This window comes from Oreochromis niloticus, linkage group LG20, assembly GCF_001858045.2.
Source record: "Oreochromis niloticus isolate F11D_XX linkage group LG20, O_niloticus_UMD_NMBU, whole genome shotgun sequence".
Lineage (NCBI taxonomy): Eukaryota > Metazoa > Chordata > Actinopteri > Cichliformes > Cichlidae > Oreochromis > Oreochromis niloticus.
The window spans coordinates 5,163,662-5,179,172 of NC_031984.2; the positions used below are offsets into that span (position 1 = coordinate 5,163,662).

At 42.5% G+C, this 15,511-nt stretch overlaps 1 protein-coding gene across 1 annotated transcript in view; it reads left to right on the plus strand.

Moving 5' to 3' along the window:
• The first annotated feature begins 94 nt into the window (after positions 1-94).
• The window catches only part of plxnb3 (plexin B3), a 96,570-nt gene continuing 81,153 nt past the window's right edge, over positions 95-15,511 (plus strand). Inside the window, exon 1 of the mRNA XM_019349302.2 lies at positions 95-246. The gene's annotated coding sequence lies outside the window, so the exon portion shown is untranslated. The remainder of the gene's footprint in view (positions 247-15,511) is intronic.

Here is a 15,511-nt window from a genome sequence, read left to right on the forward strand (position 1 = left end):
CTGAGTGTTGACTGGACAGATGGGATCGATAGCTTTTAATTATTAAAACCTCTGGATTTCTAAGCCAGGCTTCGCGGTGGGTTTTAGGCTGTGGACCTTGGAGCGCAGCGGGGCGGGGTCTCTGTCAAACCTGTTGTGCGTCTCTCCGCGCGGACTGTGCGGATCCGGGTGTCTGCTGGGGTCTTTTGGAAGTTTCTCGGGCTACTCTGACGCTGGGAGGACGGCACAGCAGCCTGGCGAGCTCAGGTGAGTCGGACCCGGACCTCATCGGCCCCCCTTGTCACGGCTCTGAGTTGTCCCGCTGCTGCAGGAAGGAAAAGGCGTGAGAGTCAGGCGTGTCTGCCTGACACACGCCAGACTCCATTCGGGAATGTAGTAGTTTTAGATGTTGCCGGTTTTCCGTTAGGCTTTGTAGCTGAGAGAGGCAGCTGCCGATGGTTTTAGAACCGGGAGGAGATGCTCTTTGACTCCGCTCAGAAACATTGATAATATGACCAGCACCAGGTCATGTTCCCCGGGTTAAATTTACAGAGCCGTGAAATATAGAGCGGCTCAGACTCTGGACTGGGAGTTTAAAAGTGGACATTCCTGTCACGGGGTCTGGCCGGCGGTCTGAGTGAAGCCGGTTTAAGAGTAGGAGTGATAAATGTGGTGCTAGGTTCAGTTTGTAAGTCTGCCTCCTCACTGAGTGCTTCTGTGTGTGTCCGTGTCGGCCGTTTCCAGCCTGCCCTGGCACGGCATGGCACGGCACGGCCGCAGCAGCCACTGAATAGCTGGCATTCCAACAGACACACACACTCTCACACTCTGTGCTGCTGTTATGGCTGGAGTGAGTTTAGAAGTCACCTTTGCAGACTTGCATAAGGGAAGTGAGCATCACGAATAACATAAACAAAAAACAATACAGACCCCCCCGCCCCCTCCCTCCAACCATCCCCTCCCTCCCCATCCTCCCCTCTCCTCCCCCTCTCCTCCTCCTACACAAACACACAGAAAGTTGCTGGACCTGCTCTTTGTTCCAGTTTGAATTAATGTGGTCAGTTTTTCTAGGGAAACTGGGCAGGGCCGCTGATATTTTCTGTTTGGGCCCTCAGGGCCCCTTAAGCTCCTGGATACCACATGACTCCAGGCTGATGCAGATCTGCTGGTCCTGATTCAGTTTTTAAAGTTGCACTGTGTTACCCTTCCACAGATCCCGCTCAGGCTTTAACTGCTGCTTTGTTGGTGTATCAGACTTCCTGTCTGTGGTTGCAGCATGTTGGCTCCTGCTGAATGTAGCCTATAGAACAGTAAAGTTGTTGGGACTCCTTCCAGAGGCAGAAGTGGCGCTCTGGTTTAATTTGCAGTGACAATCCGGTTGATGGTGCTGAAGGAGATTATCGGTCTGAGTCTGTGGTTTGCTGACAAAGTGGGAAAAAGAGCAGAATGCTCCTTTATTTTGTAATTTTTATGAACAGCTGAATGTTTTTTGTTCAAACTCTTGATGTTCTGCATGAAGGTTTGAATGACTGAACACAATACATGGAAAAGTGGGGAAAATGGTTTGTTCAGATACTTAGTTCCTGCTTTTAAAGACAGAAAGAAACTGTGTTTAAATCTGGATTCCAGTGCTCAGTTAACCTGCTTCAGTTTACCCACTCTTCTTCCAGACATCTTGCTATCGTGGGAATGTTTCCAGTCACTTAAGCTCACCAGCCACTTTATTAGGTACACCTGTTCAATTGCTTGTTAGCACAAATATCTAATGGGGCAACCACATGGCAGCAGCTCAATGCATTTAGGCATGTAGACCTCGTCAAGCTGACCTACTCATCAGAATGAGGAAGAACAGTGATGGCTGTTGGTGTCAGAGGGTCTATCCGAGTATTTCAGAAAATGATCATCTGCTGGGATTTTCCCAAACATGCATCTCCAGGCTTTACAGAAAATGGTCTGTAAAAGGGAAAATACCCTGTGGGCTGCATCTCTCTGCGTTAAAATGATGTGTTGACAGGCTGCTTTGAGGCGATAAGAAAGCGGCGGTTACTTAAATAACCACCCATTGCTGCCAAGGTATGCAGAAGAGCATCTCTGAACGGCCAACACGTTGAACCTTGAAGCAGGGTTACAGAAGCAGAAGACCGCACTGGGTCGACAGAAAACTGAGGCTGCAGCTCCCTCAGGCTCACCAAAACTGGGCAGGAGAAGTCTGGAAAGAGTCTGGTCAGTCTCAATTTCTGCTGCATCATTCACATGATGGGGACAGACTTTAAACAGCATGAAAGCATGAATCCATCCTGCTTTGTATGAACAGTTCAGGCTGCTGGTGCTGAAATGGTGTGGAGCATATTTTCTTTGCACACTTTGGGCACCTTAGTACCGACCGAGCATCTTTTAACCATCACAGCCTGCCTGAGTGTTGTTACTGAGCATGTCCATACCTTTCTGACCTCAGTGTACCCATCCTCTGATGGCTGCTGCCAATTTTTAATGGTCACCAGGACATGAAAGCTGCAGCTGAAATATAAAAGAATCTGCCTAAAAAGTTAGACTTTTCCTCAACATTAAGTTTTAAAAACCTTCCTTTTCCTCTCAGAAGATTTACTCGTACCTCCATCTGTGCTGCTTTTCATTTGAACACCACGTCCTTCTTATAATTCTGGTTTAAATGATTTTCCCGTTGGATTTCTAATTGTACACACTCCAGGTTTCATTTATACAAAACCTCGTTCTTTTAGAGAAAAACAGAAAAAAAAATTCACAGAGACTTTGAAAAAAATCCAAACATGAATTTTGATTATCAATTAAATTATTTCAGTTTAACTCACAAGTAAAACTATGTTATTCCTCCACCTCCTTTCTTTTAAAAGAACAGGAGCTGCCCACATGCTGCATAAGTAAGACCATAAGATTATAATACAACAACAAAAAGAATCAAATGCATAAAAACAGTCCAAATAATGAAAGAAATATCATAACCAATGTTTAATAATCTTGATAATTTACAGTAAAGGTGATTCACACGTAGATGAAATAAATAGAAACGGATGAAAATCAATTAACAGATTTAAAATAGAGGCGGTGTGGTCAAAGTTTATTGAAAATAAAATGAAGGTTTCGCCGCTGGCAGTGAGGAGCAGCTCTAAAGCATGACTTTGTTTCTTTGTGCAGTCATTACATTCCTGCAGCAGCCTGACAGGCACAGTTCAGGGCCGCACTGATAAAACTGATACATTGTAGATTTTTTTAAAATGGACTCTGGTGTAAAGAGACAGGCTGAAGACTTTTTCTACCTGATTTAACCCAAAAACCCGAATGAAGCTGACCCACTGACCACCCTGGCATGTGATGGCGTGAGGCAGTGACATCATGCTCCTCCTCCTCATCCTCCTTTTCCTCCTCATCATCAGTGAGATGAAGATTACTTAACTGAAATGCCCATTTGACTAATCTAAAGGGTTTAGTCTGAGTCCAGCTTCAGAGTCAGATTACTGCTTCTGCTTAATCACGTCTAATCCACACACACACACACACACGCACGCACGCACGCACGCACGCACACACACACACACACACACACACACACACACACACACACACACACACACACACACACACACACACACACACAGGGTTAATGTGCTTTAATCTGCAGTTTTAGTCCAACTGGGCTCGCACCAGTAACACCAGTACAGAGTGCTCTAGTTTCCTGAAAGTCACCATCGTGTTTCCTCGTTTCCTGCTTCAGAGGATTTGATGCAGTGTTAGCAGATGAGCTGATCTGATCAGCTAATTGATTAATCAGCAAATACAAATAGAGTGAGGTCTTTTTAAACAGGGCAGAATCTGCAGAATCAGTGACAACATCACTTCACAGATGTGAGAAATATATGATAATTTTAGTCCTGTGTGTGATCATTGTGAAGACCACTTTGGTTGCAGGTGTTAATGTGTCATTTCTATATTTATATATACTCTGGTATATATAAATATATACTGCTGAATGTGTTTGTGGAGGTGCGAAGGCAAAAATAACAGGTAGAAAAAACGTCTAACTGTTCACGATGATTTGAGAGAAAGAGCAAAATAAATAAATGTTAAAGAGGAAGCTTCTTTCGGCTGCACCCTTATTCACAGCGTGTCTGATTTGGCGGTTTTTACACCAGATGCCTTCCCTAACACAACCCGAAAGAGTTTAGTTTTTTCTCCTAGGTTCGAACCGGGGATCTTTTGCTTGTTAGGTGAATTTGTAAACTAATATTAGTCATCATATTTAGGAAACAAGTTGGAGACGGTGGAGAAGGGGGAAGAATCCTAATACAGGGCAAGAGGATTATTAAATGTCCCCAGCAAGCACGACTCCCTCATTCCCAGACAGAGTAACAACCGTCGTGCTCACCTGTTGTTTTTGAGTATCTTTCTCTGGACAGGATCCAAATATTTTGATGGATATTTTTCTGAAATGTCTCGCTCAGTGGTTTCTTGCTTCTCCTTCTCCACCCCCCACCCTGTGCTCCCGGTGTTGTGCAGACACTCTGAGGCAGGATCTGCTTCTAACACCTGAACTCAGTTAGTTTATAAAGGTTTAGTAACAAGTAACAACAAGATAATCGGGGTTAAGCTTTTACTCTCATAGTATTTTATGTTTGCTTTACATTGCATTACCACACCCTCCATAAATAAAAGCCCACACTGACTCACAAGAGGAAGTGACATTTTCTCGATGAGGCTGTGGAAAGATCATCAGGCGCTCCTGCAGCTGCCTTTGTCTCTCACACTCTTTACTGGGTCATGTGAAACTTTATAGTCCCAAAGATGTGAGTCGTGACCAAGCTCAAACAGCTGGATGTCCTCCCTCACACCCACCTCCTTATTTTCACTTATTAATATAAAATAAAAGTTCAATAATTTGAGGAGATCCAACATAAAAGGAAACATTTAAAAAAGTTTAGTAACTGCACAATGTTTGTTAAGTTAGTGAATAATCATGTTCAGTCATCTTAATTACAATTATTACATTTAGATAAGTTTGAATGAAGCCATGTGGAGGCAGAAAACATCCAAGCATGTTCTATTTTTCTTTCATAATCTACTGATTGTTCAGAAAACGTCAAATGACATCTCAACGAGAGCGACGGAGCACTTTTTTTTTTCTCTTTCTTCTTTTGTGTTTAGAAATGACTCACAATACTTATCAGTAATAAAACTGCTCCCGTCTATCTGCTAATTGAGTAATCGGGTCAGGTGTGGACTGCTCACTGGTTCCTGGGGAAATAATGCTACTGGCATGTATGAAGGGGGCCAATGGGGGCCCTGCTAATAACTCCTTCCCCTCAGGAGGAGAATTATTATCTTCAGCCCTGCAGATAATGTGATAAAGACTTTTTTATGATTTATAGAACTCTCCTAAAGATAAATGACAGTTTGGGAAACACGAGAAACACAAAAAAGACAAAATAAAGAAAATACATTTGAGTTGAAATGTGATTTGTTTCGTAAAAGCAGAAATAAAAGTGTTCGCCCGGTTTGCTGTCAGTCTCGAGGAGCTGAGCTGAAGTGAGTGTGACGTGACGGAAACGGCAACAGTGTGCGCTTCACTGTTTGTGTGTCTGATTAGCTGTCAGTTTCTAATACAATCTGTGTGACCATCTGTTTTACTCCACTGTACACACTGTGTGTGTGTGTGTGTTTGTGTGTGTGTGTGCGCGCGCGCTCGTGGGAATTGTTATCACATGTTTCATGTATGCACACACGCCTGCACAGGTGCTGTTATGTGTCTTCAGGTTCTTTTAAAGATAATTGCAATTAATTTAAGATCTAATATCTGCAGAAGGTTCAGTGAGCGAGGCTTCATGATGCTGGCCCAGATCTGGATGACGTTTGGGAACACGATCACTTAAGTTAAGATCAGTTAAGTCTGGTTTAAAAACAGGTGGAAAAGTTCTGTTTGTTTGTCGGTGAGAGTTCCCGGCTCCTTCTCTGACGCATTATGGATGCAGTGAACCAGGAAGAGTGAAAACATACACTGGGCTATATCTTTGCTCTGATAAGGAGCAGCTGTACTCACCAGCACACAGCTGAAACAGTCATCAAGCTGTGCGCCGGCTGTGTGCCCCGTCACGATTGGCTAATATGTTGTAAAGCAGATTGGGTTTTTGAGAGGCGGCGGGGCAACCACCATCACTCCATCACTGGTGTTGGGAAGTTTTCCCATGAATTTCTACTCAAGAGTCTCCTGAGTGGCGACTCACCCGCACGCTCACTGCTGTGTCAGCTGTAATCTTGCTTAGCACAGCTACCAGTGAGCCGCATCTTCCCACAGAAAGCTTCCCCCGATCACTGCTCGCTGTATCTCTGCTTGTCTAAGTGTCTAAAAGTCTCCAGGTTTCATTTGTTTCCTCCGAGCGAGGAGCTCCGCGAACCAACTGAAAGTCGTCCCGCTCGTTCCTCAAACCGCCCTCCTCCATGCTGTCTGCAGCAGCTCCTCGTGATCTTCACTCAGACCTCCTGTGGGGAGTTATTCCTTTATCGACTTTATTTATAACATTGTAGTCTTAAAAGTTAAAATATAAAGTAAACTGTGAGGATTTTTGTGGATGAGCAGCAGAGTAATGACTGCTGTAGCTGCTGTTGGCATGGTTTTCAGTTCTTCTCAGTTTTGTCACCTGAAGCTCTTTATTAGCGTTTATCTTGAACAAACATCAGCAACAGAAACAGCAACAGTGAAATAACCGGAGATTAGCTTCAGCGCTCAGAATATTAAAAAAAGGATTCTCCTTCAGAGCCACATTTTCCAGCAAAGACCCCGAGCCCGGAGACGAGCCGCATGTATCAGGCTGTAGAGTGATCAGCTGATCAAAGGAGAATGACTGTTTAAGTGTTTGAATCGAGAACTTCTTAAACATGCTGACGTGAAGCGAAGTGTTTTCATGGTTTGGACTTTTGCTGACGTCACACGCTGCTCTGTGAAACTGAGCTGAGCTGTTCTCTGATGTTTTATGCACCGAACGATTAATCGATCTGTGGCCCGAATGATGTTTTCTGCTTTTCATACATAAAATCTGATTAGAACATAGTTTGACTCATAAAAACAAGAAATACTGAGAAAATCTGACTTTATGTTTTATCAATTTATGTTTCTGAATTCTTAATGAAATCAAATCTCCAAACATAAAGTCCCCCAAACAGACCTCAGAGTCCACCTGGAACCAGAATCAGACCCTCTGAGCAGAAAACGGCACTGCTGGTTTGGGTGAACTGACCCTTTAATGTCATTAATCCTGTAGGACAACCACTGGCTGCAGAACATCAGAGGATCTTGTGTGTGTGTGTGTGTGTGTGTGTGTTCCATGTGTTTCATGTTTTCCTGCAGATGAAAGAGTTGCTGGTTTGATTCCTCAGGGACTCTCAGCCAGCGGCTGGCTGCTACTGATTTGAACCACGACGACGCACACAAATCCTCAGGAGGCTGTGTGTGTGTGCGTGTTTGTGTGTGTGTGTGCGTGTGTGTGTGTGTGTGTGTGTGTGTTTGTGTGCATGTGCGTGTGTGTGTGTTTCTCCTGATTCAGGTTCCATCATGTTTTTCTTTTGTTTTGGTTGTTTCTTCTGAGCAGCTTCACTTCAACAGTACGACTTTTCTTGGCTGAAGTTGTCTCACTCCCCGTGTTTTGTTTGGACACTGTGGCAGCCAGCTGTCCCAGAATGCATTTCACACTCCCCCAGCGGCTGAATGGAGGTGCTTCGTTTTTTCCTCCAGGGACTGCTGGTCAGTCAGCGAGGACTCCAGCAGCTGCAGAGCTGAATTCAGAGCCTGAACCTTTACACTGAGGATTAATCAGATTGATCCAGTAAATCGAATCAGAGCGGACTGATTCTCTGTAAATAGACCCAACCTCAGGGTGTAAAGAGCATGAGTCAGAGTCAGTGTACTACAGGTGCAGTGTGACAGGTACTAAGTGGTGGTGATGGGGTACAGGGGTGTGACATCAGCACAGGGGAAGCCTGAGATCAGTAAAGCCACAGCGTTTAGAAGAAGCTGTCATTCAGTGCGTTTTTATTTTTTCTATTGTGCAAACACTGTATATAAAAGATGGACACAAACCGCATGACATCAGCTCGTTTCTGGATGGACTTTGCTTTGAAACCTGGGTGGATAAAGCCAGCCAGAATCATTGGTTTACATCTATAATGCTGTTGGGTCAAACAGTGAACAGCATTTAAATGACTGTTTGTAAACTATCGTGATATATGATATTACATATTCAAAATGTAACTGATAACAGGCCAACTGATACAGAATATTTAGGATAAGGACCCAAATGCAGGACTCACGAACACAAAGGGGTGGCTGATTCTGTGATGCATCGAGTATTTCTTCTTCAGTCACCTTTCTCACTCAGCATGTGTTAATAGACCTCTCTGCTGAGTCACACTTGTTATTAATCTCTGGCTCTCTTACACAGCATGTCCTTTGTCCTGTTTTCCTTCTCTCACCCCAACCGGTCGCAGCAGATGGCCCCGCCCCTCCCTGAGCCTGGTTCTGCCGGAGGTTTCTTCCTGTTGAAAGGGAGTTTTTCCTTCCCACTGTCGCCAAAGTGCTTGCTCATAGGGGGTCATATGATTGTTGGGTTTTTCTCTGTATGTATGTAGGGTCTACCTTACAATATAAAGCGCCTTGAGGCGACTGTTGTTGGGATTTGGCGCTGTATAAATAAAATTGAAATTGAACTGAATTAAACTAAAAGAGGCAGCTTTATTGCAATGTAGCAAAATTACTCAATACAGAAACCAACAACTGGAAACTAGAAATGAGGAACTGAGATGCTGGGAAACTATAAACTGGAGAGCTAGAAACTAGGAGCGTGGATGATGAGGACCACGGAGGAAACACTCAGGACGTGGGGATGGCCAACGGGCAGAGGAAAACACACGAGGGACTAACGAGGGAAGTAGAAACACAGCTGGGAGAGATCAAACATAACGAGACGGGGAATACACTAACACAGGACGCAAGACTGTCAAAGTAAAACAGGAAACATGAGACAAACACGAAGACACGGACTTGACACTGAGACAGGGAGACACAGAGACAGAAACCTAAAGACTAAAAACTATAACATGAGCACAAAACCATAAAGAGAAACGAGACCACCAACAACAACAAATCAAAGAATATGAACTCAAACCAGAAAGAACCAGAACCGAAATCGATATTTGGTAATTTAAAAATATGTATTGGGCAAGTTTTATTTTCTTTTTTGCATGTCAACACACAAAGCACAAATATTTCCCTAACATCATCTTTTTATCCTTAGTTTTCACATGATGTCAGAGCTACTGGGACATGCCCACCTGGAGTACTGCAATTCTTTGCCCTCCAGCCATCCTTTGAACGTCTTCGAGTTTAACTTGCCAGATAGCTCCTGTGCAGTCGGGTGCACTAATCAGCGTTTATTTCCAGATGCCAGCAGGGCAGAGTATGTAGAGTATGGCACCAACACCTCCCTCCACAGCAGCCCCGGCTGTCAGTGGCGGCTCATTTAAACCGTAGGAATGATTTATCCGACACTGGAAGAATACTCGGTTGACTTCACTGTTATGATGCAACATTAATGTGACAAATTAATACTACTGGAACTTCTCTGGCCCTGTGCTGTGAAAGTCCAAGTCAGCAAAACGCAAGTGTGTTAGTTCATTTAAGCTAGCTATGTAGCACTTATGTTTGGTGTAGCCACGTACAAGTTCTTGTACTTCATCTCCCACACGGCCGCATTACTTACCCATCCACAAAGAAATTACTTGTAGCTAGGGCTGTGCGATATGACCAAAATCTAATTTCCCGATATAAGACATTTATCGTCCCTACAACGATATATATCACACAAATTTTAAATTTTCTGTAAATTCTGTGAATCTCGGGCAACTCGACTTGCGTGAAGTGTTTTCAGCTGGGCGTCGTGTACCTGGAGTCGAGTGTTTTGACCGATGCATGTAGCTATAGATTTTTAGACATAAGTTGAAACGGCCTCCGTTTTCTTTGTCGGTATTTATTACACAGCGTGCTGCGGGGAAAAGCGTTTTCTATGGTTTATTTTTAAGCACCTGACGGCTCTTTTTGCTTCTCATCTGTAAGCACTCTCCATACTATTTCATGTGATTCATTTTATTTTGAAAAATCTCAACAGGATCTTCAGCTTTATTATGAAAGGTTTATGTGGAAAATAAACAGGCGGACGGCAGAGCCACGCGATCGTTGTTGCTAACGATAACGCATAAAAGCGACTACAGTGACCATCAAAACAATGAAAAATATATTGCCGTAATCAGTTTATTTTGCGACACCACGAAACAAACGATAGATGTTTTTATATCGTCATCCGATATATATCATTATATTGAACAGCCCTACATGTAGCTGTCTGTACTTTGAAAGCTTTCGTCCTTGCAGTGGTGTGAGGTGAGCGAAGATACATGTAGATGTCCCTGAGCTGAAGCTCTGGGGGGCACATCAAACTTTCAGGGATTTAAATTAAGCCGCTGGGGCAGAATATGGAACAAGTCCCCAAAATTTGTAGTTTCTCTTCACATCTTAGTTTTGGATCGATGGATGCGTGGATAGATGATCCAAGTAATCTTGCCTCGAGACAGGTGAAAAAACGAGACTTTTGTTGTGCAGTACTCCGACTGTCCACTATTGGCCCTCATGATGGAGTAATGTTTGGCCCACCAGGGTATCAAGTTGGTCATGTGACTAAAAACAAATATGAATTATCACATTAAGTCAAGGATTGCTTGGATCTACTAGTTGTTGTACTGTTGCCTTCTGTTGAACAAACTATGTGATGTCATCATTTTATATCATTGATGGGAGTTTCTCCCATCTATTCTTTACATTTTTAGATTTTCATTTATTAGATATACCGGCCAATATATGGCTAAAATGGGCCAATATATTGGCCCTCCCAGTAAGGCTCTAATAAAGGCACATCTTTCCCCAGCACTGCAGACATCCTGTCAGACAGGCAGAGGTCCTCTTTAATGGTGATTCCCAGGAGCCCAAAGGTGGGGGCTCTCTTCAAAGACCTCCTTGGTCTTTGTGGTATTTCAGAACCAGGTTATTGTTGAACATTGTATGTTTTCAGGTTCTGATTCTCTTCCGTAAATGCAGCTTCATTGCAGTCTGATGAGCCTGATGGCTGTCATATCACCCGCAAACCTAACAATAGGTTTGAAGTGTGGCTGGGCTAGCAGCCATGCGTGAAGAGTGCATGAAGGTGGGGGCTCATCACACAACCATGGGGGGATCCCAGCGCTCAGGGTGGAGGATGTGCACTCGCCCAGTTGGAGAGTCTGGAGGCAGCTGATGAGGGAGCGAAGCGTGCCGAACAGCTTCTCCTGTGTGACTGTGTTAACACCGAGCTGTAGTTAAAGAAGAGCATCCTTATGTTGGTGCTGTGTCTGTAAAGGCCTGCAGGGAAAACGCACTCACCTGCTGCTAGACAAATTGGTGTTGGTCTCTGTCAGCTGGCACAGTCATAGCGAGCATTTTTAACAATAAAGTTTTGATAAACAAGGCAGTCCACTGCAGAACGCGGTTACCTGTCACTGTATTCCTGTGGTTTTGTGCCAGTTTACTCTGACACGGCGGAAATAAAATCACTCATTTTTTAATGCAGAACTTGTTCATCCAAATGTCATCTTAGCTTGCTACTGTGTTTGTTTATAACTTACCAGCACAGACAGGCACAACTGTATGGGAATGCATCCTAATGAGGGTTTACTAGTGTTTTACACTGCTGACTTATGAGTGATTCTTTTAACCAACTAGTATTTTGGCCAATAACTCCTGAGGGCACCGATGTTCCTTTGCTGTGATGTCCCTAAAACTCACCTGAAGGTATTTTACTACGATCAGAATCTGAACTATTGTGTCCAACTCGTTTATCAAAAACATGATGAAGATTTTTCACTTTTTGGACTCCACAGCTTTTCCTTCAGGATTATCTCATGTGTGCCCTCTAAGAAAACTGAGAGAGTGCGAATTACTGGTTATATTAGAGATTCTCAGGCTTAGTCTGCTTCTGAAGTCATTTAATGGACAGACTGAGGATAATCTCCACCTGCTGTGAGAACCAATGAAGTCAAATTCACACAAAGATGGTGGAAGAAAACATGCTTTAATTCATGTTTTTGGAGATTTTCATTAAATTTGTTTACAGCTTGTTCTACATTTGTACAAAAGCCTGCTAATGTAAAACAACTCAGTTAATTAAGTTCTTATTAAGCGACTTACTGAGCGAAACTTCAGAAGTTTTAAACATATAAAAGACATAGAAGGATGTCTCCGCGGATTCATGTTTTTACCGTTTTTGATGTTTTATTGATGAAATTCTCAATCGATTAATCCTGCAAAGAATCTCCGGGTAAGTCAGAAATTAAAAATAGTTACTTCTGCAATGAACCATGGCAGAATTTAGTATTCTGCGACGGTTCATTAAGTGGGCCGTGCGCTGTCTGCTGTAGCAGGTGTGTTTGATGTTTTTTGTGGCGTCTTGAACCTGAACTGACAGAACTGATAAGACGGAGGAAGAGGAGGGGGGCGGGGTGCATTGTGGTGTTTGGGGGTTGGAGGGTGACCGGAGGACGAGTTGAAACAAACAAGAACTCACAAAGACGAGTAAAGGGGGGTTCTGGGTGGGTGTTTGGGGGTCTATTGTTGATCCCAGATTAGGGTGGGGCCTCCACACCGAATATACACACACACACATGCATGCACGTAGAGTGGAGTGTGAATGAAGTGTCCTTGATCGTACCAACTGCTGAGCCCCCCATCCTAGTCCTCAAACTCACCCAACCCTCCCCCACCCACCCTCCCATCCTCCCCCATCTGTGTGTGTGTAAAGTCACACACACACACTGTGTGTGTGTAGCTGGAGGTGATATTAATAATCCATAAAGAAGCTGGTTTCTCTCAATCGCTCCCTGTGGAGCACGCACGCACGCACACACACAGAAACACACACACACACACACACACACACACAGAAACACACAGTGCTAACCAGCTGTCTCGCTGCCTGTCAGACAGACAGGATGGTGGAGTCACTTTCTGCCTTCTCGCTGTAACACTTCAGTTTACAGTCACATATTTTCAGCTAATTTCCTGGAAACTTGAGCCGAATCTTTACCGACTCTCAGCAGCGAGTGTTCAGGAGGACGTGCACATGGACAAATTAAACGATCACCACATGTAAATGTGGTTGTTTATATTTAGACATACAGAGATGAACAACAAGAAATAATAAAAACCCCTTCTTGCTGTTTACCTGCAAATTTGAGTAAAACATCTGTGAGGTGCCATATGTTAGAGATCTGCTTTAGTGCATCTTCATTTTGACTGACGGTTCTGCTGCACGTTGGTGGAGCTGCGGACATGCTGCAGTGTTCAGCTGTTTGTGGAAATTCCTTTGGTTAGTGTTTCAAGTGTCCTCTATGCTGTGAAAGTTCAGCCACTCTGCAGTTACACTGACAAACTGATCTTTAGCTTATCAACAGATGCACCTGTAGTGTTTCCATCATAGACTGTTTATGTGCAGTTCCCTCGTTTCTCTGAGCAAAACAGGCCAAAACTTGGGGTGGGATGCTAATGCTAACTTACCAGCTAACGCTAGCAAGCTTGGTTGAGAAGCTGCATATTGTTAATATGCAATGATTTTCAAATTTACTTAAAAAGCAGAAGAAAATGGTGAATAAGCTGTTTAGGAGTCCAAATTAGAGTTATTTACTTGGATTCCTGAAGAGAAAAAAATAGTTTTAGTGGTTAATTGTTATGATTGATTCATTTCTGACTTCTCAGAAAAGTCTGGTGTTTCGGTTAAAGCTTGCTATAAAAACATGAATTCAGTTTGTATTGTTTAAAATAAATAACATTATAACTTTTATTTTTAAACAAATTATAAGGACATAAAAAAGGATTTCTTGTTTTTATAGCAGATTGTCTAATAAACCATTTACAATATGGCCTCTGATTAATTCATTCTCTCATAATTTAATATAATATCATGTATTTTATTTGAAATGACAATGTATTTATATTTATCTACAGATACTTAAAAGTATACACACTAGAATAAAGGCTAACAAGGGAGGTTTTTACATAAACAAATCTATAATTATACAGTAAGTAATTTTAAATGGTGTGTAAGTAATTTTGTGTAGACTTCAGGTGTTTTACAGTAAAGGTGACACAAATATTAAGTAATTTTAGGGACTACATAAGTAAGAAACACAAAATTTCTTGGTAATTTTGCAGAAAAACAAATAATATTTCCCCATCTTACAAAATTAAAGTACACTTTACATTTTGGGGCGTGGCCATATTATGGAGTGACTTAACCTGGTCCAGGTATTTTACAGCAAGGTCGGCACACCTGTCCTGCACACTGCTTTTGGAAGTTGTGTTTGAACAATGATTGTGATGGGGGGGAAATGAAGTTGGCTCCACCATTTCAAGGTGGCATAGACCTGCAAATGTTGATGCTAGTCATTTTTTCTTGTAACTTGGTAACGTAGAAAAGTACATTTATATTTGTAAAAATAAAGGATAGTTGAGTAACAGAACATCTATTATGCACATCAGCAATAATGAACAATAAATAAAGATGGAAAAAAGCAATACAAAAAAACAGGATATTCACAGTGTAAGATGGGGAAGATTATCTATTTTTCTGCAAAACTACCAAAAACGCAGTACTTGAAGTTACTTGCAGTGTAATTTTTTTCTTCTTTCCTGTAAAATACATAAAGGTATACACTACTTGAAATGACTTATGCAGTACTTTAAATTACTTGCTGATTAATTTGTCTCCGTTTCGGTGAAATACCTGAAGTTATGCAAATCTTAAAATTACTCAAGCACTTTGGAAACTTACATATTACTTAAAATAACTTTGTATCCTGTAAAATGTGTAAAATGTGCTATATGAAAGGGTTGTGATTATATTTTAACTTTGCTTGTGCTGAACCTGAATCACTCATCACTTTGCAGCAGGTTTGCTTTCACCTTACAGTCTCCAGAGTTGCAGGTAGCAGCAATGTACCAATTACATGTACCATCACTGCCAATTAAAGGCTTTGTAGTATTATAAAGGATGGGTGTAGCCACTGTGACATCACCCACTGGTTTGCATGGTACAGTTTTCAAATCTTCAAACTAAGTGTCTTCACTGACGCCATTTTTAGCTTTTTAAAAATCGCATGACAGGAGTGCGCCCATCTTTTATATACAGTTTATGCTGACAGTGAAGTAGAAAAGCAGAGCTATTCCTTCCTCGACTGCTTTCCAGGACTCTGCCAGTCAGTTTTGAGTGGGTACTGCTTTTCAGCAGCACAGACAGAAAAAATTGTTGTGCACAGATTTGGCCCTGGCACACAAACTGCCAGCACCAAGAATTATAACATCCTCATAACACAGCTTTTTATACAGCTTCATTCGGGTGGATGCAGTTTTCTTTTTGCATGAGTGAGATTCATT